The sequence below is a fragment of the Bombina bombina genome, chromosome 6 (genome assembly GCF_027579735.1).
Source record: "Bombina bombina isolate aBomBom1 chromosome 6, aBomBom1.pri, whole genome shotgun sequence".
NCBI lineage: Eukaryota > Metazoa > Chordata > Amphibia > Anura > Bombinatoridae > Bombina > Bombina bombina.
The window spans coordinates 772233637-772256882 of record NC_069504.1 but is presented as its reverse complement, the minus strand read 5'-3'; the positions used below and the strand labels follow the sequence as shown (position 1 = coordinate 772256882).

The following is a 23246-nucleotide window of genomic DNA, read 5'->3' as shown; positions in this document are numbered from 1 at the left end:
CTCCCCCACTTCCTCATAACCCCAGTCATTCTGTCGAGGGAACAAGGAACAGTAGGAGAAAAATTAGGGTGAAAAAAGTGCCAGAAGAAAAAATTTAAAATTTAGGGCCGCCCATCGGAGAACACGGGCGGGAGCTGTGGACTCTTCCCATACAGATGGAAATGAAATTATCAGGTAAGCATAATTAATGTTTTCCATCTTAATATGGGAAGAGTCCACAGCTGCATTCCTTACTTGTACATATACCCAAGCTCTAGAGTACATGGAATGCTAACGGGAGGGGAAAAAAGAGAGTCGGACCCTAATCTGAGGGCACCACAGACTGCAAAACCTTTCTCCCAAAGGCTGTTTCAGCAGAAGCAAAAACACCAAACTTGTAACATTTTGGAAAAAGTATGCAAAGAGAACCAGGTAGTCGCCTTACAAATCTGATCCATAGAGGCCTAATTTTTGAAGGCCCAAGAGGAAACCACTACTCTCATAGAATGAGCCGTAATCCTCAGAGGAGGCTTACGTCCCACTGTTTCTATGCTAAACGGATGACAATCCTCAGACAAAAAGATAAGGAAGTTGAAGAGGCCCTATGACCCCTACGCTTCCCGGAAGCCCGAAGATAGAACTTCAAGGCACAAACCACATCCAGAATACGTTAAACGTTCCTTCGACTAAGAAGGATTAGGACATAAGAAAGGAATCACAATCCCTTGATTGATGTTGCGAATTGACCCAACCTTAGGAAGAAAACCTAACTTGGTTCGTAGAACAGCCTTATCGGCATGAAAAGCCAGATAAGGAGGGACGCATTGCAAGGCAGCAATCACAGATACTCTGTACGCAGAAGCAATAGCCAGTAGAAAGGAACCTTTCAAGACAACAATTTAATGTCTAATTCATGCATAACCTTAAAGGGACACTGAACCCAAATGTTTTCTTTTGTGATTCAGATGCAGCATGAAATTTTAAGCAACTTTCTAATTTACTCCTATTATCAAATTGTCTTCATTCTCTTGGTATCTTTATTTGAAATGCAAGAATGTAAGTTTAGATGCCGGCCCATTTGGTGGGTAAATTCATCCACCAATAAAAAAGTGCTGTCCATAGGTCTGAACCAAAAAAAAGCTTAGATCCCTTATTTTTTAAATAAAGATAGCAAGAGAACGAAGAAAAATTGATAATAAGAGTAAATTAGAAAGTTGCTTAAAATTGCCGCTCTATCCGAATCACAAAAGAAAAATTTTGGGTTCAGTGTCCCTTTAAGGACAAGATTTAAACTCCAAGGAGGAGCCTTAGATCTAAATACAGGTCTGATCCCAGCAGAGCCTTAACAAATGGCTGCACATCTGGAAGCTCTGCAAACCTCTTGTGCAGTAATACAGACAGGGCCGAAAACTGTCCCTTCAGGGGACTTGCAGAAAAGCCCTTCTCCAGTTCATCCTGGAGAACAGAATAAGTAGGCCCTCCACATCTTATGATAGATGCGACGAGCAACCAGCTTACGAGTTTGAATGAGAGTAAAAATAACTCTCTTGGCTAGGACTAAGCGTTCAATCTCCATGCAGCCTCAGAGAATCTAGATATTGATGAACAAAGAGACCATGGTCAGCAGATCCCTGCGACAAGGTAACTTCCACGGAGGAGATGATGACATCCCCACTAGATCCACGAACCATATCCTTCGAGGCCAAGATGGAGAAGTCAGTATCACTGACGTCTGCTTAACTCAAGCCACTACACTAGGAAGTAGTGGTAACGGTCGGAAAGGATAATTGGATTGAACTTCCAAGGCACCGCTAATGCATCTGTTAGCTCCGCTTGAGGATCCCTGTACCTCGACCACTATCTGGGTAGCTTGGTATTGAGACGTCTTCCTCTTGCAAATCTCTGCAAATATTTGGGATGGAAAGACCATTCTCCCCCATGAAGGATTGTCTGCTGAGGAAATACCGGATTGCATGGATGTGAGTGGATGGATTGTTTACAGGCAGCATGTAACAACCAACCTGTCCGGGGGCGTGAAGGGTTGGTTGTTACACGCTGCCTGTAAACAATCCGCTCACATCCATGCAATCCGCTGTACATTTTCACTACATAACACCTTGAAATAACGGTATATACACCTACGATAACATCCCCTGACTTCTGGGTGTAACTGTCACCCATCCCTTTATATAAGCGCTGGTGGGGCTTGTCAGAGATTTTTCTCTGCCATTCTACTTGTTTGTTTGTATATGTATGTGTGTATATATATATATATATATATATATATTTTAATAATTTTTTTTATTTCTGTAGTGTAGGGGTCCGTCCACAACCGCTCATCTCCATGATGCCCCCAACAACTCCCTTACCCTTTCCCTCCCACTTCCCATCCCCCATTTTTGTTACTGGCAGCCAGTAGTGTAGGGCTCTTTTCCTCCCTCTCCCCTGCCTTACATTTTGTAGTGTAGGGAACTCCTTCCCTTCCTGCCCCCTCCTTGATGGGCCGCCCATCTGCTTCCTTCTCATTACAGAGAATGGCACATACAGTGTGAAGATCCAGCAATCTGGCTTCATATGGTAAAGGAGCTAAATCAGTGCTCACTTACCATATGAAGGCAGAGGCTTTCTGGCCCCAGCTACAGTCTCCGCTGTCTAACCTGACAGTAGGGATCGCAGCATGCACCACAGTGTTGGACATAGGTACTATGTCAGCACAGTATGCCGGGTAAAGTACTGTTTGACATAGTACCTATAACCATATGGCGCAAGGGGTTAAATTAAAAAAAGGGGTTAAACACAAATTTAAGTCAGGTTAAGAGCAGTAATGAATTGTTAATCTTGAGCAGAACACAGCCAGTGAGCAATCAAGAGCATTATATGTGCATAACCACCAACCATGAAGCTGTGTCCAGCTCCTTAGCTCATTTAAGTATGTGTTTAACCTCTATCTTAACCTCTGTCTCAGGTATCATTGTTTGTACCAAAAGCATTGACAAAGGCCAGTTTACAGGCCAAAACGCATTTGTTTTTGTTTAACCTTGGACTGTCTCATACCACCCCCACCCCACTAACCATTGCCAAGGTTCCAGCATATTCACCAGGAATACTTGGGGGTTGCATCTCTGTGACAGACCAAGGAAGTTTATGTATAAATCCTGTGCTGTGGCTGTGAAAGCATGTGCTTTTGAGACTTTGGTGTAAACCCATATTAGATAAGCCACAGTTTTTAGTTGATTTTATCAAAACTACTTTTCAGTAATCATCCTTATTTTTGGTCAAATGTGACTTTGATGTAACTGGATAAAATGTTACTGGAATTAGTTTAATTAGTACTTTAATAAAGTAGGATTTGTATTATTATTTGAATGTAGTACACCCAATCTTTCTTTCCTCATTTTTATTTTCCTTTGGTTTATCATTCTTAATCTAGCATATTTTGAGAGTTTGGGTGAATATTTGACTTAAAGGGACAGTTTAGTCAAAATTAAACTTTCATGATGATTCAGATAGGGCATGCAATTTTAAGCAACTTTCCAATTTATTTTTATCATTACATTTGCTTTGTTCACTTGGTATTCTTTGTTGAAAACTAAACCTAGCAGACTACTTCTAATCTCCGTGCCTTTTTTCACAACTAGACAGCGCTAGTGCATGTGTGTTATATAGATAACATTGTGCTCAACCCCGTGGAGTTACCTAGGAGTCAGCACTGATTGGCTAAAATTCAAGTCTGTCAAAAGAACTGAAATAAGGGGTAAGTCTGCAGAGGCTTAGATACATGTTAATCACAGAGGTAAAAAGTGAATTAATATAACTGTGTTGCTTATGCAAAACTGGGGAATGGGTAATAAAGGGATTATTTATCTTTTAAAAAAATAAAAATTCTGGACTAGACTTTCTCTTTAAAAACTTACTGCCAGATTACGAGTTTTGCATTATGAGGGGTGCGGTGCTAACTTGAACGTTATTGTCACTGCTCACTTACCTACAGCGCTGGTATTACAGGTTTTTACAAACTCTGCGTTAAAAGGCAAGAAGTGAGCATAGAGCAAAATTGTGCTCCATACCGCACTCCAATACCAGCGCTGCTTAAGTCAGCGGTGAGCTGGTCGTATGTGCTCGTGCACGATTTCCCCTTAGACATCAATGGGGAGAGCCAGCTGAGAAAAAGCCTAACACCTGCAATAAAGCAGTGTTAAGCTCCCTAACCCAGCCCCATTGATTCCTATGGGGAAACAAATTTTATGTTTACACCTAACACCCTAACATGAACCCCAAATCTAAACACCCCTAATCTTACACTTATTAACCCCTAATCTGCCGCCCCCAACATCGCCGACACCTACATTATACTTATTAACCCCTAATCTCCCGCCCCCAATGTCGCCGCAACCTACCTACACTTATTAACCCCTAATCTGCTGCCCCAACGTCGCCTTGACTATAATAAACATATTAACCCCTAAACCGCCGCACTCCTGCATCGCAAACACTAGTTAAATATTATTAACGCCTAATCTGCCGTCCCTAACGTCGCCGCCACTATTCTAAATTTATTAACCCCTAAACCTAAGTCTAACCCCAACACCCCCTAACTTAAATATAATTAAAATAAATATAAATAAAACCTACTATTAATAACTAAATAATTCCTATTTAAAACTAAATACTGAACTGTAAAATAAACCCTAAGCTAGCTACAATATAACTAATAATTACATTATATCTAGCTTAGGGTTTATTTTTATTTCACAGGCAAGTTTGTATTTATTTTAACTAGGTAGAATAGTTACTAAATAGTTATTAACTATTTACTAACTACCTAGCTAAAATAAATACAAATTGACCTGTAAAATAAAACCTAACGTGTCTTACACTAACACCTAACCTAACCCTACAATTAAATAAATTCCCTAAATTAAATACAATTAGCTAAATTACAAAAAAAAAACACTAAATTACAGAAAATAAAAAACAAATTACAAGATCTTTAAACTAATTACACCTAATCTAATAGCCCTATCAAAATAAAAAAGCCCACCCAAAATAAAAAAAACCTAGCCTAAACTAAACTATCAATAGCCCTTAAAAGGGCCTTTTGCGGGCATTGCCCCAAAGAAATCAGCTCTTTTACCTTTAAAAAAATACAAACAAACCCCCCAAAAGTAAAACCCACCACCCACACAACCAACCCACCAACCCCCCAAATAAAACCCTAACTAAAAAAACCTAAAGCTCCCCATTGCCTTGAAAAGGGCATTTGGATGGGCATTGCCCATAAATGGGCATTTAGCTCTATTGCGGCCAAAACCCCTAATCTAAAAATAAAACCCATTCAATACACCCTTAAAAAATCCTAACACTAACCCCCGAAGATCCACTTACAGTTTTGAAGAGCCGACATCCATCCTCAACGAAGCCGGGAGAAGTCCTCAATGAAGCGGCAAGAAGTCCTCAACGAAGCCAGCAGAAGTGGTCCTCCAGACGGGCAGAAGTCTTCACCCAGATGGCATCTTCTATCTTCATCCTTCCGACGCGGAGCAGCTCCATCTTCAAGACATCCGGCGCGGAGCATCCTCTTCAATCGACGGCTTCTTCTGGAATGAAGGTTCCTTTAAATGATGTCATCCAAGATGGCGTCCCTTAGATTCCGATTCGAAATTAAGGTTGAAAATATCCTATTGGCTGATGCAATCAGCCAATAGGATTGAACTTTAATCCTATTGGCTGATCCAATCAGCCAATATGATTGAGCTTGCATTCTATTGGCTGATTGGAACAGCCAATACGCAATTTGATTTGCGGGTAGGCTAAAAAAGTGTGTGGTGCCCCTAAATCTGCAAGACTCGTAATACCAGCGGTAGTAAAAAAGCAGCGTTATGAGGCTTAACGCTGCTTTTTTACTCATAACGCAAGACTCGTAATCTAGCCGTTAGTTTCTATAGTTTTAAATGATATGTGATTTGTTGTATAAAGATTGTCTATTAAAACTTACAATATGAAGTATACCTATTCAATATCACAATAAAAACTCTCCAATATAATACCACAAGATAGATCGGAGATCCTATATTAAATCCTGATTTCCAAGTGTTAAACAGTAAAGCAAAATTACATTATATTTGGCAGTATTTCTTAATTTCATTTGCCTATAACTCTTAAAGTTATGAGATGAATTTGTTCATAAGCGACGTTGACAAACGTTTTTGATGTGTGCATGTTTAATTAGATTTTAGTAGCAAATATTTGTCTTCTTAAAGGGATAGAAAGGTGAAAACTAAAATGATCATGGGTACATTTCAATTTTAAATAGAAACCTTTTTACAATATACTTCGATTTGCAAAAACAGTTCCAGTAAAAGTTGTTATTGTTTTTCAGTGGCATATGCACATATGCTGTGTGGGCTTGTACACCAGTATTTACACCTTTTTTGAGAGTCAGCAGTGGCTTGTATGAAACAAATTAAAGGGACAGTAAACACTCCATATAAACTTACCTTATTCAAAAGATGTTATCCTGCTGAGTAGTTTGCAACGTTTAACTTTACCTCATCAAATAGTAGTGTCCCGTAGTCATTTGAAATAGTGAATCCAGACCATTAGAAATGGCCCCCAAACTCAGCCCCTATGGATAGTTCTTGCTTACCCTTATTCTACATGCCCCTCTAAGATGTGACTCGCAAATCAGTTCTTTCTTCCGTCCACGGACTGTTGCACTTGCGTCATCGTTTACACATGTCGACTGCCGAATTTGCGCATGTGCAACGTCCAGGGGTAACTAATAATCCGGAACCATTGAAAAACTACTTATTTGTTGCTTATTTGTTGAAAGCGTTTCCTCTGCACATCCGGTTAGGAAGCTCATGAAAAAAAAATGCGGTGCGCATGCGCATCGCAGTGAAAGTTAAATCGATAGGTCATCTGTACTGCGTGATGACAGATTTGAACGGATCGTGAGCGAGCAGAGCTTTTGAAAAAAATTATGGATGGGGATGAAGAAGGCAGAGGAAGGAGGAGTTTGGGGGCCATTTTGGACTGAAAGATTGAGATGATAACGATAACGATTCTTAGAGTTGATGATGTTATTCACTATTGGGGGTATGTGGAAAATGTTTAACTGGTTATATATTTGGAGAAGAAAGAGATGTTAGTGGTGTTTACTGTCCCTTTAAGTCTTCACAATACACACTACTGCCATCTCTCTGAGCTTGAACACTGCACTGGTGCACAGACACTCACAGCATATGTGCGTATGCCGCTGAAAAAACAGAATTTATGCTTACCTGATAAATTACTTTCTCTTACGGTGTATCCAGTCCACGGATTCATCCTTACTTGTGGGATATTCTCAATCCCTACAGGAAGCGGCAAAGAGAGCACACAGCAGAGCTGTCCATATAGCTCCCCTCAGGCTCCGCCCCCCCCAGTCATTCGACCGATGGTTAGGAGAAAAAGGAGAAACCATAGGGTGCAATGGTGACTGTAGTTTTACAAAAATAAATTTGAACCTGACTTTAATTGCCAGGGCGGGCCGTGGAATGGATACACCGTAAGAGAAAGTAATTTATCAGGTAAGCATAAATTCTGTTTTCTCTTACATGGTGTATCCAGTCCACGGATTCATCCTTACTTGTGGGATACCAATACCAAAGCTTTAGGACACGGATGAAGGGAGGGAACAAGTCAGGTAACCTAAACGGAAGGCACCACTGCTTGCAAAACCTTTCTCCCAAAAATAGCCTCCGAAGAAGCAAAAGTATCGAATTTGTAAAATTTGGCAAATGTATGCAGTGAAGACCAAGTCGCTGCCTTACAAATCTGTTCAACAGAAGCCTCATTCTTGAAAGCCCATGTGGAAGCCACAGCTCTGGTGGAATGAGCTGTAATTCGTTCAGGAGGCTGCTGTCCAGCAGTCTCATAGGCCAATCGGATGATGCTTTTCAGCCAGAAGGAAAGAGAGGTAGCAGTCGCTTTCTGACCTCTCCTCTTACCAGAATAGACAACAAACAAGGATGATGTTTGTCTGAAATCTTTAGTTGCATTTAAATAGAATTTTAAAGCACGAACCACATCAAGATTGTGTAACAGTCGTTCCTTCTTAGAACCTGGATTAGGGCACAGAGAAGGAACAATGATTTCCTGGTTAATATTCTTATTAGAAACCACTTTTGGAAGGAAACCAGGTTTGGTACGCAAAACAACCTTATCTGCATGGAACACCAGATAGGGTGAATTACACTGCAAAGCAGACAATTCAGAAACTCTTTGAGCAGAAGAAATAGCTACCAAAAACAAAACTTTCCAAGATAATAACTTAATATCTATGGAATGTAAAGGTTCAAACGGAACCCCTTGAAGAACTGAAAGAACTACATTTAGACTCCATGGAGGAGCCACAGGTTTGTAGACAGGCTTGATTCTAACTAGGGCCTGTGCCAACGCCTGAACGTCTGGTACAGCTGCCAGACGCTTGTGTAACAGGATAGACAGAGCAGATATCTAACACCACATTCACTTTACCCTCCCGTGGAGATGCTACTTGTTAGAGCGGCAAAGAGAATGACTGGGGGGGCGGAGCCTGAGGGGAGCTATATGGACAGCTCTGCTGTGTGCTCTCTTTGCCACTTCCTGTAGGGATTGAGAATATCCCACAAGTAAGGATGAATCCGTGGACTGGATACACCATGTAAGAGAAATAGTGATAACGTTTACAAGAAGTATTTTTGATAATGGGGGTGGAGTATATTGCAAAAAATGCTACTATTTAAAAATGGAATGCACCCATGTACATTGTAGGTCAGTTAAAGAGAGAGTAACTATCTTAAAATTACAAGTATTTTTCTGCTATATTGCAATAAAGTATCATATTAGGTGAATATGATTATTGAATGCATTACCACTGTGTTTGCTGCAATTGTTTTTCAATGACCAAATCCATCCACCACTTGCCTTACTTGAAAGAGCCTAGCTGGGCTTATTAATAGAATAGACAAGGTTAGCCATGTTTAATATTTAAAATATTCATTGTTTTGCTCACAACAATTTTAATTGTGTGTGCATTCTATGGAATATATAAAGCAGGCAGCAGCTGCCTCAGACACAACACATACACACTGCCGCGCACACACACATAACCAGCAATACACACTCATACAAAGCAGCTGCTTCAGACACAACACATAGACACAGACATACACACACTGCCAGCAATACACATTCATACAAAGCAGCTGCCTTAGACACAGCACATACACACATATTACTAGTGATACACACCCAAACAAAGCAGCTGCCTCAGACACAACACACACACACTGCCAGCGATACACGCTCATATAAAGTAGCTGCCTCAGACACAACACATATACACAGACACACACACACTGCCGATACACACTCAAACAAAGCAGCTGCCTCAGACACAGCACACACACACTGCCAGCGATACATGCTCATATAAAGTAGCTGCCTCAGACACAACACACACACACTGCCAGCGATACACGCTCATATAAAATAGCTGCCTCAGACACAACACACACACACACTGCCAGCGATACATGCTCATATAAAGTAGCTGCCTCAGACACAACACATATACACAGACACACACACACACTGCCGATACACACTCAAACAAAGCAGCTGCCTCAGACACAGCACACACACACTGCCAGCGATACATGCTCATATAAAGTAGCTGCCTCAGACACAACACACACACACTGCCAGCGATACACGCTCATATAAAGTAGCTGCCTCAGACACAACACATATACACAGACACACACACACTGCCAGTGATACACGCTCATATAAAGTAGCTGCCTCAGACACAGCACACACACACTGCCAGCGATACATGCTCATATAAAGTAGCTGCCTCAGACACAAAACATACACACACTGCCAGCGATACACGCTCATATAAAGTAGCTGCCTCAGACACAACACATACAGCCAGCGATACACGCTCATATAAAGTAGCTGCCTCAGACACAACACACACACACTGCCAGCGATACATGCTCATATAAAGTAGCTGCCTCAGACACAACACACACAGCCAGCGATACACGCTCATATAAAGTAGCTGCCTCAGACACAACACACACACACTGCCAGTGATACACGCTCATATAAAGTAGCTGCCTCAGACACAACACATACACACACACATTGCCAGCAATACACACTCATACAAAGCAACTGCCTCAGACACAACACATACACACACACATTGCCAGCAATACACACTCATACAAAGCAGCTGCCTCAGACACAACACATACACACTTTTTTTTTTTTTTTTTTTATTCGATTGGGCCCATACTCAGAAGCAGCTGGCTTTTCTCTCCCAGGGTTATATACCTGTTAGATTCCTTGTGGAAAATGAATGGTGTGTGGGTTAAGTAGGAGTAAGAAGGCTGTATACCCTCTGACCTCAGGTAATGGTGACCTCTAACCCCTGGTAGTGATGACGCCTAACCCCTGGTGATAATACTAGCATGCCTTCAGTTTTATACGATGAGCAGTACAACACCAGGGTAACGAACAGTGTCAGCCGCAGACTGCCAGTTAATGTGCTTGCCAACCCCAGGACCTCATACAATGAGTTACAGATACCCATATATGATGTAGTGTGTGTCTATCTGTATCTATAAGTGTGTATGTGTGTGTATCTGCATGTATAAGTGTAAGCTGTGTAGTGTGTGTCTCTGTATCTATAAGTGTGTGTGTATCTGCATGTATAAGTGTAAGCTATGTAGTGTGTGTGTGTGTATCTGTATGTGTGTAGGCAATGTAGTGTGTGTGTCTGCATGTATAAATGTAAGCTATGAAGTGTGTTTATCTGCATGTATAAGTGTATGTTGTGTAGTGTGTGTGTGTATGTTTATCTGTATGTATAAGTGTGTGTGTGTATCTGCATGTATAAGTGTAAGCTGTGTAGTGTGTGTGTGTGTGTGTGTGTATCTGTATGTATAAGTGTAGGCTATGTAGTGTGTGTGTCTGCATGTATAAATTTAACCTATGTAGTGTGTGTGTCTGCATGTATAAATGTAACCTATGAAGTGTGCGTATCTGCATGTATAAGTGTATACTATGTAGTGTGTGTGTGTGTATCTGCATGTATAAGTGTAAGCTATGTAGTGTGTGTGTGTGTGTGTGTGTGTGTATCTGCATGTATAAGTGTAAGCTATGAAGTGTGTGTGTGTGTGTATCTGCCTGTATAAGTGTATGCTATGTAGTGTGTGTGTGCGTATCTGAATGTATAAGTGTATGCTATGTAGTGTGTGTGTATGTGTGTGTGTGTGTATCTGTATGTATAAGTGTATGCTATGTAGTGTGTGTGTATATCTGACTGTATAAGTGTATGCTATGTAGTGTGTGTCTGCATGTGTAAGTGTATGCAATGTAGTGTGTGTGTATCTGTATGTATAAGTGTATGCTATGTAGTGTGTGTGTCTGCATGTATAAAAGTGTAAGCTATGTAGTGTGTGTGTGTGTGTATCTGTATGTATAAGTGTATGCTATGTAGTGTGTGTATCTGCATGTATAAGTCTATGCTGTGTAGTGTGTATCTGTATGTATAAGTGTGTGTGTGTATCTGCATGTATAAGTATATGCTGTGTAGTGTGTGTGTGTGTGTGTGTGTGTGTGTGTGTATCTGTATATCTGCATGTATAGGTGTATGCTGTGTAGTGTATCTGTATGTATAAGTGTAAGCTATGTAGTGTGTGTGTGTGTCTGCTTGTATAAGTGTATGCTATGTAGTGTGTTACTGTGCATTTTTTGCTAACTTTAAAGGCCAGAATCTAGAATATTAATGGGGAATGTAGAGAGCAGTTTTAAAGAATCTATTATTAAATGTCCAATTAAGATAAAAAGTTTTAGCACTGTCTCTGCAAATGTTAATTAAATACAGAGCTCACATAGCTATACCAGTGGTTTGAGATTGTGTTTGATTTGCTACCCAAGAGTATTAAAAGAAATGACTTTATTTAGAATTTTATTTATATTACTTTGGTCTTATGATTTTTTTAAGCCCCGCCCCTGCCCACCACATTTCAAATTTTTGCCGCGGGGGGGGGGGGGGGGGGGTCCCTCTTTTGAATTTTGAAATGTTGGGAGGTATGACAACTGAATATGAAGTTTTAAAAAAATGGAAAACATTTTTTTGAGTTTACTATCCCTTTAATGTTAAAGTGAAAGTAAATCCTAGCATTTTACAAACGCTAGGATTTACTATTGAAACAAATAAAGGGCACTTTCATTCATGAAGTATAAGATACTTCATGTAGAAAGCTCCTTTATTTGATTCAATCGATCGCCGCTCTTAGCTCCTACAGCAGCGCATGGCTAAAAAAAATTTGGCTAAGAGGTGACGTTTTCACCTCTTAGCCAATAGCCGTGCAGTAAATCAGGCTCCCATGGGCGCCAAGCTGGATTTACCGTACGGCTATTGGCTAAGAGGTGAAAATGTCACCTCTTAAACAAAAACATTTTTAGCTGTGCTCTGCTGTAGGAGCTAAGAGTGGCAATCGATTGAATCAAATAAAGGAGCTTTCTACATGAAGTATCTTATACTTCATGAATGAAAGTGCCCATTATTTGTTTCAATAGTAAATCCTAGCGTTTGTAAAACGCTAGGATTTACTTTCACTTTAAGCAAGCAGGCTGCAGCCATTTGTGCTTGTTTACATTCCAATGCTGCCTCCTAAGATGCGCATGCTAGCCCTTTTCCCTCCAACCACTATCTGATGGCGGCTGGGTCAGCCCACTGAGCAGATAGGGGTTATATCATTTGTTACTGGAAGTACAGGGCAATCAATAAATGTTAAAACAATGCCTGCCACAGCTAGTTGCATTTTTGCAGATCTCACTCGGGAAGATCTTTGACAAGCGCTGATTGGCTGTTACATGCGCAGTTACTGTTTGTTGGCAGCAGATGGTGTTCCATTGTAATTTCCCCAGTATCTTTTTGCCTCCACCTGGCGGGTTCAAGGGGGGCAATTTGAGGTGGATGTCAGAGGATGTAGGATTGGGGCAGCACCCGGACGATCCTCTGGCATCCACCCCAAGTTAACCTTGGGGAATGATGTTTAAAAGTCAGGCGTCGCCCTTCTTTAGCCCCCCAGGCTGAGGCAAAAAAAGCTCATGGAGATGGGGGAATATCAGCTTCCATGTCTCTGCTTAAGAACTGCCTAAACTGGGCGTGTTATTGTGAGATTTAGGAAAGCCTCCACCAACATGTAACAGCCAATCAATGCTTGGCAAATATCCTGCCGAGTGGTATCTGTGAAAATGTCAGCTGGTCCAGCCCACCTGGAATTCTACCGGCTTCCCGGCAGGCCAATCTGGCTCTGGTTTTGCTATTTATATCTTATCTCTGCTGAGAAGGGTTGCTAGCTGTCCTCCACAAAATACTGGACAATCTGTTGGTGACCTTGCACAATGATAGGTGGGGTCAGTTCACACAATGCCTTACCCAAAAGCTCTACCTCAGCCGCGTCTCTTGAACCCGCCATGTATATTTTTCACAGTTGAACAGTCATTTTACCCCTTGGCTGCCAGTAACATACAAATCGATAATTTTACCTCTTTGGCTGCCAGTAATACACATAAACACATTAACAGAAGTAATTTGAACCCCTTAACTGTCCCTCATTTCTTTCTCCTCCAAATTTGTAATGTGTTAAGACATAGGAAGCCTTCTACATTTAGCTAACACACTGGGACTTAAAAAATGGTCATTTAGCATCCAGTATTTTTGTAAACATTTTACTGGAGAACCTGCTAAAATACTGGACTGTCCGGTTGAATACTGGACACCTGGCAACCCTAGTGCTCAAGGTAATTAGGGACAGATATGGTGCAGGCCTAGGCCTGTGAATTCTGCAATATACACTTCCAATTCTCAGAACTGGAAAACTGGCCACACAGCTATTTGCTAAGAGGTGGAAAAATATACTGTAAAGTTGTTTTACTATGCATAATTACATATTTTAGATTACAAACAGTTAACAGTCTATTTATGTTTTTAATCAAAGATACAACAGTTAGAAACTTCCTTGTTATGTGTCCATATTGCAGAACAGGAAGTAGGTTAAGCCACAATTCTAGAATACAGGTTATGTTAAGTAACATTGCTGCAACTATACACAAAATACTGAGAAATAGCTAAATTACTTTGAAGTGATGGTAAATCAAACACAATCCTAACATCTCAGTAGTAAAAATATATTATCTTAATTCAAACCGCATTTTTTGTTTTTTTGTAAAATTTCTAACTTAACACTTTAAATGATTTATTAAATTAAATTCTTATTATTTTCTTTCTTATTATGTTTTTTCTTTTTTTTGTCTTTAGTGCCGTATTGCTAGACCATTGGTTTTCAAACCTTTCCTCAGGTCGCGCTAACAGGCCAGATTTTGAGGATATCTGAACTAGAGCATAGGTGAAATAATCACATGATTAGTAAACATACACCTAGATTACAAGTTTTGCGTTCGTGTTTTAACTGTAAATAAAATGTTAATTTCAGCGTTAAAACAGCAATGCAGCCATTACGAGTCTTGTCGGTATAACTGTACCGCAAGCCTTGTAGCCTGTAACGCAACATCAGTCCCGCACTCGAAAAAAGTTTTTTCATGGGATTCCCATAGTGCTGCCATTACGAGTTGTGCGGTGAGGCTAAAAAACTTGCGTTACACCCTATACGACACGATCCGTACCTCAATCTGAGACCAGTAGTTATGAGTTTTACGCAACAAAACTAAAACTTTAGTTATTAATTTTGTGTAACAAAGTACACTACACCCATAAACTACCTATTAACCCCTAAACCGAGGCCCTCCCGCATTGTAAACACTATTTTTAAGTTATTAACCCATAATCTGCCGCTCCCGACATTGCCGCCATTAATAAAATGTATTAACCCCTATTCCGCGGCTCCACAACTTCGTTGCCACTATACTAAAGTTATTAACCCCTATTCCCCCGCACCCCAACATTGCTCACACTATAATAAAGATATTAACCCCTATTCGGCCGCTCCCGGACACCGCCGCCTCTATATAAAGTCATTAACCCCTAAACCTCTGGCCTCCCACATCACTGCCACTAAATAAACCTATTAAGCCCTTAACCGCCAGCCCCCCACATTGCCAAAAACTAAATTAAACTATTAACCCCTAAACCTAACAACCCCCTAACTTTAAATTAAAATTACAAGATCCCTATCTTAAAATAAATAAAAACCTACCTGGGAAATTAAATAAACCTAAGTTTAAACTATAAATTAAACTAACATTACTATTAGACTAAAATTAAAATAAACAATTAAATACAATAAATTACTAATTAAAAAAACTAACACTACTAAAAAATTCAATCTAGAGTTACAAAAAATAAAAAATACTAAATTGCAAAAAAATTAATAAATATTAAATTACAATAAATAAAAAAATACTAAATTACAAAAAAACACACGAAATTATCCAAAATAAAAACAAATTACACCTAATCTAATAGCCCTATCAAAATAAAAAAGCCCCCCCAAAATAAAAAAAAACCTAGCCTACAATAAACTACCAATAGCCCTTAAAAGGGCCTTTTGTAGGGCATTGCCTTAAAGAAATCAGCTCTTTTCCCTGTAAAAAAAATACAAAGACCCCCCCAACAGTAAAACCCACCAACCCAACCAACCTCCCAAAATAAAAAAATCTAACTCTAAAAAAAAAAACTAATCTATCCATTACCCTGAAAAGGGCATTTATATGGGCAATGAGCTCTTTTTCTTGCCCTTAAAAGGGCATTCAGCTCTTTTAAGACTGCCCAAACCCTAATCTAAAAAAAGAACAAGAAAAACAAAAAACCTTAAAAAAAAAAACTAACACTAACCCCTCTTTAGGTACTCACAGTTGCTGAAGTCCGGCTTGAAAGATCTTCATCCAGTCGGCTCCATCTTCATCCATCGAGGGACTGGCATCTTCTTCATCCCTGCGGAGGTGGATTGGTCGATGCACGGAGGCGGAGGTCCAGGCGAAGGTCCAAGGCAGAGGTCCAAGGCGGAGCTCCAGGCGGAGGTCCATCGATCTGACATGGAGGTCCTCTTCATGTCATCGCCCGCCACACACTGAGGATTCAAATGCAAGGTACCCCTTTTATACTGGGGGTACCATTGCATTTCTATTGGCTGAAAAATGTAAATCAGCCAATAGGAATTAGGGCTGCTAAAATCCTATTGGCTGTTCAAATCAGCCAATAAGATTTAAGCAGCTCTCATTCCTATTGGCTGATTCGAATCAGCCAATAGGAATAACTAGACTGTCCCTTTAATTATTTTTTCTGTGTTTTCATAATGTTTCACTAACTTCAGCAGTATATTTATATAGATATTTGTATTATTGCGTTTTAGTCTAATATAGAGCCACCTACTCAGCTACCAGGAACCACTGGCTCTGGCAGTACTAACTGTGCACAGTATATTCTGTACACAATTGAAGGCAGCAGTTGTCTGTCCTACTTTAGCAGAAATGAGACAAATTCTCAGGAAAAGTTAGTTTAAGGCAACTTGTCAGTGAACAGTGTAAGTAATGTAAGTTTCAGCCCTCGCTGCAGTGACTGACTGTTGCCAAGGTAACCCAGGCTGCACAAGGATTGTAATCAACTACAGAGCACATCTAACAGGGCAGGGAATAAGCTACTGCTTAAAGGGCCAGTAAACCTAGGAAATAATGTTATATAATTCTGCACATAGTGCAGAATTATATAACATTAGCAAGGCTCCAGATTTCTAAAGTGAAGTAGTTAAATAGATATCACGCAAAGAAAACAGAACACCGCTCCTGGCTTTACTGAGCGGGTCTGTTTTCTTCTGCTAAGCGCATCACGGGCACGCTGTCTATTCACATTGTGCCGATCGCGCTATTAAAATCAATGTAGCTCGCTCCCGCTCTGGTCTGGTAGCGAGAGCGAGCTACATTGATTTTAATAGCGCTATCGGGCCGGCTGTGATTAGACAGCGTGCCCAGATGCACTTAGGAGAAGAAAACAGACCCGCTCAGTAGAGCCAAGAGCGGCGTTCTGTTTTCTTTACGTAATATCTTTTTAACTATTCATTTAAGAAATCTGGAGCTAAGATAATGTTATATAATTCTGCACTATGTGCAGAATTATACAACATTATTTCCTAGGTTTACTGGCCCTTTAATGTTTTGTATCACTACACTTTATTTTTGCTAATGTAAACAGAAAACTGTGTCCTTCATTGCTGAGTGCAGTATACTCTGCACAGCTAGTACAATTCCAGCCAGTGGTGGCTGGTATCTGAGTAGGTGTCTCTATGCATGTAATACAGCTGGTTAGGAAGTGTAGGGAAAAAAGCTGTGTGAGAAAGGAACAATAATATAGTATCATAAATAGGGTTGCCACCTCGGCCATGTTTTCCTGGACACTTATGAGTTACACATGCTGCAGTGCATGCAGGGAGGAACATGAATAGTGCTCTCCAGGATCGCTATTTGTGTGCTGTCCAGTTCATGTTCCCCTCTGCAGACCCTGCAGCATTTGTAACTCATATGCGTCCAGGAAAACATGGCCGAGGCGGCCACCCTCGTTGTACATGCTGCAGGGTGTGCAGGAAGGAACATGAATTTCAATACTGGACAGCTTTGGTGACCACGTGTCCCGGATTGCCAGGGACAGTCCCGCATTTTTAAGGTCTGTCCCAGGTCCTGGGCACCTTCATTCCAGGACAATGCAGTGAATGGAAAGTTGCCCGCCAGTGCCATTCCATCTGTCCGACTCCGCCGGGGATTTAGTATGGAGGGAAGCGGGCTGCCGCGAGATGACGTATGTATGGACTGTCTGCCATCCCCTAGTAGGAGGGGTCACTACTGAATAGCTGATCGTGATGTCACTGGCAATCTAATACATTTTGGCGGCCCATTTAGCATTTGTCGTTTTCTTGTATGTTATGATATCTGCGCTGCTACTTATTCCCCTGCTGCCTATTACGCTTGTCTGTGAGTATAGATGGGACCACAGCATTGGATATGATGGATCAAGATGCCAAACTGCTGAGGTATATAACATGTGCAAAAGGGATGCTTAAAATAACTGTCTTAAAATATCTTATTATAGCTATAGTATATGCACTGCAAAATATTAAACCAGCAGTAGGTTTCCATAGTCATACCTCATAAGGTCTGTCCTAAACTTTGTGTTATTGCTGTGCTATTACCTGTATCTGTGTATACAGTAAGTCTCATTGATGCAGTAAGATGTTTATTGGTTCATTATTCCTATTTTATAGAACTGAATAGAAAAAGCTTTACCTTATAAAAATGACTGCAGATATTATGGTGTATACTGCTGTTTTTATAGCAATACACAGAGTGGTGTCAAATGATGGCACAATATGTCTCCAGTGACTATGCCCACTGTTGTATCTGTGGGTGAGAATTAGCAGATGCCTTAACTCCAGTGGTTGTTAGTAGCTGTGCTTATGGAATATAATAACGCCTGTAGAAAATAAAATGGGTATTCACTATGATGCTAAAGCAGAATTGGCATGTCTGCATTTTTATTCCTGGATAATAAAACCTTCTGGTTTTTACAGACAGATGTACTTAGAATAGGAGTAATAGAAGATGCTGATGGAAAATATATATATTATATTATCTTAAAATGCTTTAAGTGCTTTAAAACATTTTTTTTTTAAAAATTGGCAAAAAAAAGGTAACAAAAACAGAATTTATGCTTACCTGATAAATTGCTTTCTCCAACGGTGTGTCCGGTCCACGGCGTCATCCATAACTTGTGGGAATATCTCTTCCCCAACAGGAAATGGCAAAGAGTACAGCAAAAGCTGTCCATATAGTCCCTCCTAGGCTCCGCCCACCCCAGTCATTCGACCGACGGACAGGAGAAAAACAGGAGAAACCATAGGGTGCCGTGGTGACTGTAGTTAAAGAAATAAATTCATCAAACCTGATTAAAAAACCAGGGCGGGCCGTGGACCGGACACACCAATGTTGGAGAAAGCAATTTATCAGGTAAGCATAAATTCTGTTTTCTCCAACATTGGTGTGTCCGGTCCACGGCGTCATCCATAACTTGTGGGAACCAATACCAAAGCTTTAGGACACGGATGAAGGAAGGGAGCCAATCAGGTTACCTAAACAGAAGGCACCACGGCTTGCAAAACCTTTCTCCCAAAAATAGCCTCCGAAGAAGCAAAAGTATCAAATTTGTAGAAGACCAAGTCACTGCCTTACATATCTGATCAACAGAAGCCTCGTTCTTGAAGGCCCATGTGGAAGCCACAGCCCTAGTAGAGTGAGCTGTGATTCGTTCGGGAGGCTGCCGTCCGGCAGTCTCGTAAGCCAATCGGATGATGCTTTTCAGCCAAAAGGAAAGAGCGGTAGCAGTAGCTTTTTGACCTTTCCTCTTGCCAGAATAAACGACAAACAGAGAAGACGTTTGTCTGAAATCCTTTGTTGCTTCTAAATAGAACTTTAAAGTACGTACTACATCTAAATTATGTAACAAACGTTCCTTCTTTGAAACTGGATTCGGACACAAAGAAGGCACAACTATTCCCTGGTTAATATTCTTGTTGGAAACAACCGTTGGAAGGAAACCAGGTTTAGTACGCAAAACAACCTTATCTGAATGGAACACCAGATAGGGCGGATTACACTGCAGAGCAGATAACTCAGAAACTCTTCTAGCAGAAGAAATAGCAACCAAAAACAGAACTTTCCAAGATAACATCTTGATATCTATGGATTGTAGAGGTTCAAACGGAACCCCTTGAAGAACTGAAAGAATTAAATTCAGACTCCAGGGAGGAGTCAAAGGTCTGTAAACAGGCTTGATCCTGACCAAAGCCTGAACAAAAGCTTGAACATCTGGCACAGATGCCAGTCGTTTGTGTAACAAGACAGATAAAGCAGAAATCTGTCCCTTTAAAGAACTCGCTGATAATCCCTTATCCAAACCTTCTTGAAGAAAAGAAAGGATCCTAGGAATTTTGATCTTACTCCATGAGAATCCCTTGGATTCACACCAACAGATATATCTTTTCCATATTTTATGGTAAATTTTTCTAGTTACAGGTTTTCTGGCTTGTACCAGAGTATCTGGGCCTATGGCTCTTATCTGCCGTCAATATCTATGTTTCTATCTATGTTTCTATCTATGTTTCTATGTTTCTATCTATGTTTCTATCTATGTTTCTATGTTTCTATGTTTCTATCTATCACAGAATCCGAAAATCCACGCTTAGATAAAATCAAGCGTTCAATTTCCAAGCCGTCAGCTGGAGGGAAACTAGATTTGGATGTTCGAATGGACCCTGTATTAGAAGATCCTGTCTCAAAGGTAGCTTCCATGGTGGAGCCGATGACATATTCACCAGGTCTGCATACCAAGTCCTGCGTGGCCACGCAGGAGCTATCAAGATCACCGAAGCCCTCTCCTGTTTGATCCTGGCTACCAGCCTGGGAATGAGAGGAAACGGTGGAAACACATAAGCTAGGTTGAAGGTCCAAGGCGCTACTAATGCATCCACTAGAGTCGCCTTGGGATCCCTGGATCTGGACCCGTAGCAAGGAACCTTGAAGTTCTGACGAGACGCCATTAGATCCATGTCTGGAATTCCCCATAATTGAGTCAACTGGGCAAAGATCTCCGGGTGGAGTTCCCACTCCCCCGGATGGAATGTCTGACGACTCAGATAATCCGCCTCCCAGTTTTCCACTCCTGGGATGTGGATCGCAGATAGGTGGCAGGAGTGATCCTCCGCCCATTTTATAATTTTGGTCACTTCTCTCATCGCCAGGGAACTCCTTGTTCCCCCCTGATGATTGATGTAAGCAACAGTCGTCATGTTGTCTGATTGGAATCTTATGAATCTGGCCTTTGCTAGTTGAGGCCAAGCCTTGAGAGCATTGAATATCGCTCTCAGTTCCAGAATGTTTATCGAGAGAAGAGACTCTTCCCGAGACCATAGCCCCAGAGCTTTCAGGGAGTTCCAGACCGCGCCCCAGCCCACTAGACTGGCGTCGGTCGTGACGATGACCCACTCTGGTCTGCGGAAGCTCATTCCCTGGGACAGGTGATCCTGTGTTAGCCACCAACGGAGTGAATCTCTGGTCTTCTGATCTACTTGAATCACTGGAGACAAGTCTGTATAGTCCCCATTCCACTGTTTCAGCATGCACAGTTGTAATGGTCTTAGATGAATTCGCGCAAAAGGAACTATGTCCATTGCTGCAACCATCAATCCTACTACTTCCATGCACTGAGCTTTTTGACCTTTCCTGATAATCTCTTTCAATTCTGGTCCAAAAAGGGTTTTACCCTTGAAAGGGATATTAAGCAATTTTGTCTTGGAAGATACATCCGCTGACCAAGACTTTAGCCAGAGCGCTCTGCGCGCCACAATTGCAAACCCAGAATTTTTCGCCGCTAATCTAGCTAACTGCAGAGCGGCATCTAAAATAAAAGAATTAGCTAACTTAAGTGCGTGTATTCTGTCCATAACCTCCTCATACGGAGTCTCTCTATTGAGCGACTGTTCTAGTTCCTCGAACCAGAACCACGCTGCTGTAGTGACAGGAACAATGCACGAAATAGGTTGCAGGAGGTAACCTTGCTGAACAAAAATCTTTTTAAGCAAACCCTCCAATTTTTTATCCATAGGATCTTTGAAAGCACAATTATCCTCGATAGGAATAGTAGTGCGCTTGTTTAGTGTAGAAACTGCCCCCTCGACCTTAGGGACTGTCTGCCATAAGTCCTTTCTGGGGTCGACCATAGGAAATAATTTCTTAAATATAGGAGGGGGAACAAAAGGTATGCCGGGCTTCTCCCACTCCTTGTTCACTATGTCCGCCACCCGCTTGGGTATAGGAAAAGCGTCGGGGTGCACCGGAACCTCTAGGAACTTGTCCATCTTACACAATTTTTCTGGGATGACCAGGTTGTCACAATCATCCAGAGTAGATAACACCTACTTAAGCAGTGCGCAGAGATGCTCTAATTTAAATTTAAATGTCACAACATCAGGTTCTGCCTGTTGAGAAATTCTACCCGAATCTGAAATTTCTCCATCTGACAAAACCTCCCTCATGGCCCCTTCAGATTGGTGTGAGGGTATGACAGAGCAATTATCATCAGCGCCCTCCTGCTCTACAGTGTTTAAAACAGAGCAATCGCGCTTTCTCTGGTATGCAGGCATTTTGGATAAAATATTTGCTATGGAGTTATCCATTACTGCCGTCAATTGTTGCATAGTAATAAGCATTGGCGCGCTAGAAGTACTAGGGGCCTCCTGCGTGGGCAAAACTGGTGTAGACATAGAGTGAGATGAAGTAGAACTATGTTTACTCTCTTCATCTGATGAATCATCTTGGGCAACTTTAGTATTTGTGGCAGTACTGTCCTTACTTTGTTTGGACGCTATGGCACAATTATCACACAATTTGGAAGGGGGAGACACACTGGCTTCCATACATACAGAACATAGCTTATCTGAAGGTACAGACATGTTAAACAGGCTTAAACTTGACAAAAAAGTACAAAAACCGTTTTAAATTAAAAACGTTACCGTCTCTTTAAATTTTAAACAGGGCACACTTTATTACTGAATATGTGAAAAACAATGAAGGAATTGTTCAAATTTTACCAAATTTTCACCACAGTGTCTTAAAGCATTCAAAGCATTGCACCCCAAATTTCAGAGCTTTAACCCTTAAAATGAAGAAACCGGAGCCGGTTACAGTTTAAACCCCTCTACAGTCCCAGCTACAGCCTTTGCTGCGACTTTACCAAACCCAGGGGGGAATACGATACCAAATGAAGCCTTCTAGGAACCTTTTCAACTACTTTCCGATCCACACACATGCAGCTGCATGTCTTGTTCTCAAAAGTAACTGCGCAGTAATGGCGCGAAAATGAGGCTCAGCCTACTACAGTGAAGGCCCTTCCTGACTGAAAAGGTGTCTAAACCAGTGCCTGACGTTAAAAAACGTTCCCCAAAGTTTATAAGTGTGAAAATCAATCTCAATCTGTATAAAATGCCCAAATAAAGCAATCGATCTTGCCCATAAAATGTCTACCAGTTTTATAGCCCATATTAAGCCCTTTATTCTGTTTGAGACTAAGAAAATGGCTTACCGGTCCCCATGAGGGGAAATGACAGCCTTCCAGCATTACACAGTCTTGTTAGAAATATGGCTAGTCATACCTTAAG

The 23246-nt window shown here is 41.1% G+C and overlaps 1 protein-coding gene across 1 annotated transcript in view; it reads left to right on the top strand.

Annotated features, from left to right (window-relative positions):
* The window catches only part of PTGER1 (prostaglandin E receptor 1), a 146132-nt gene that overhangs the window by 63774 nt on the left and 59112 nt on the right, over positions 1-23246 (top strand). The window lies entirely within an intron of this gene.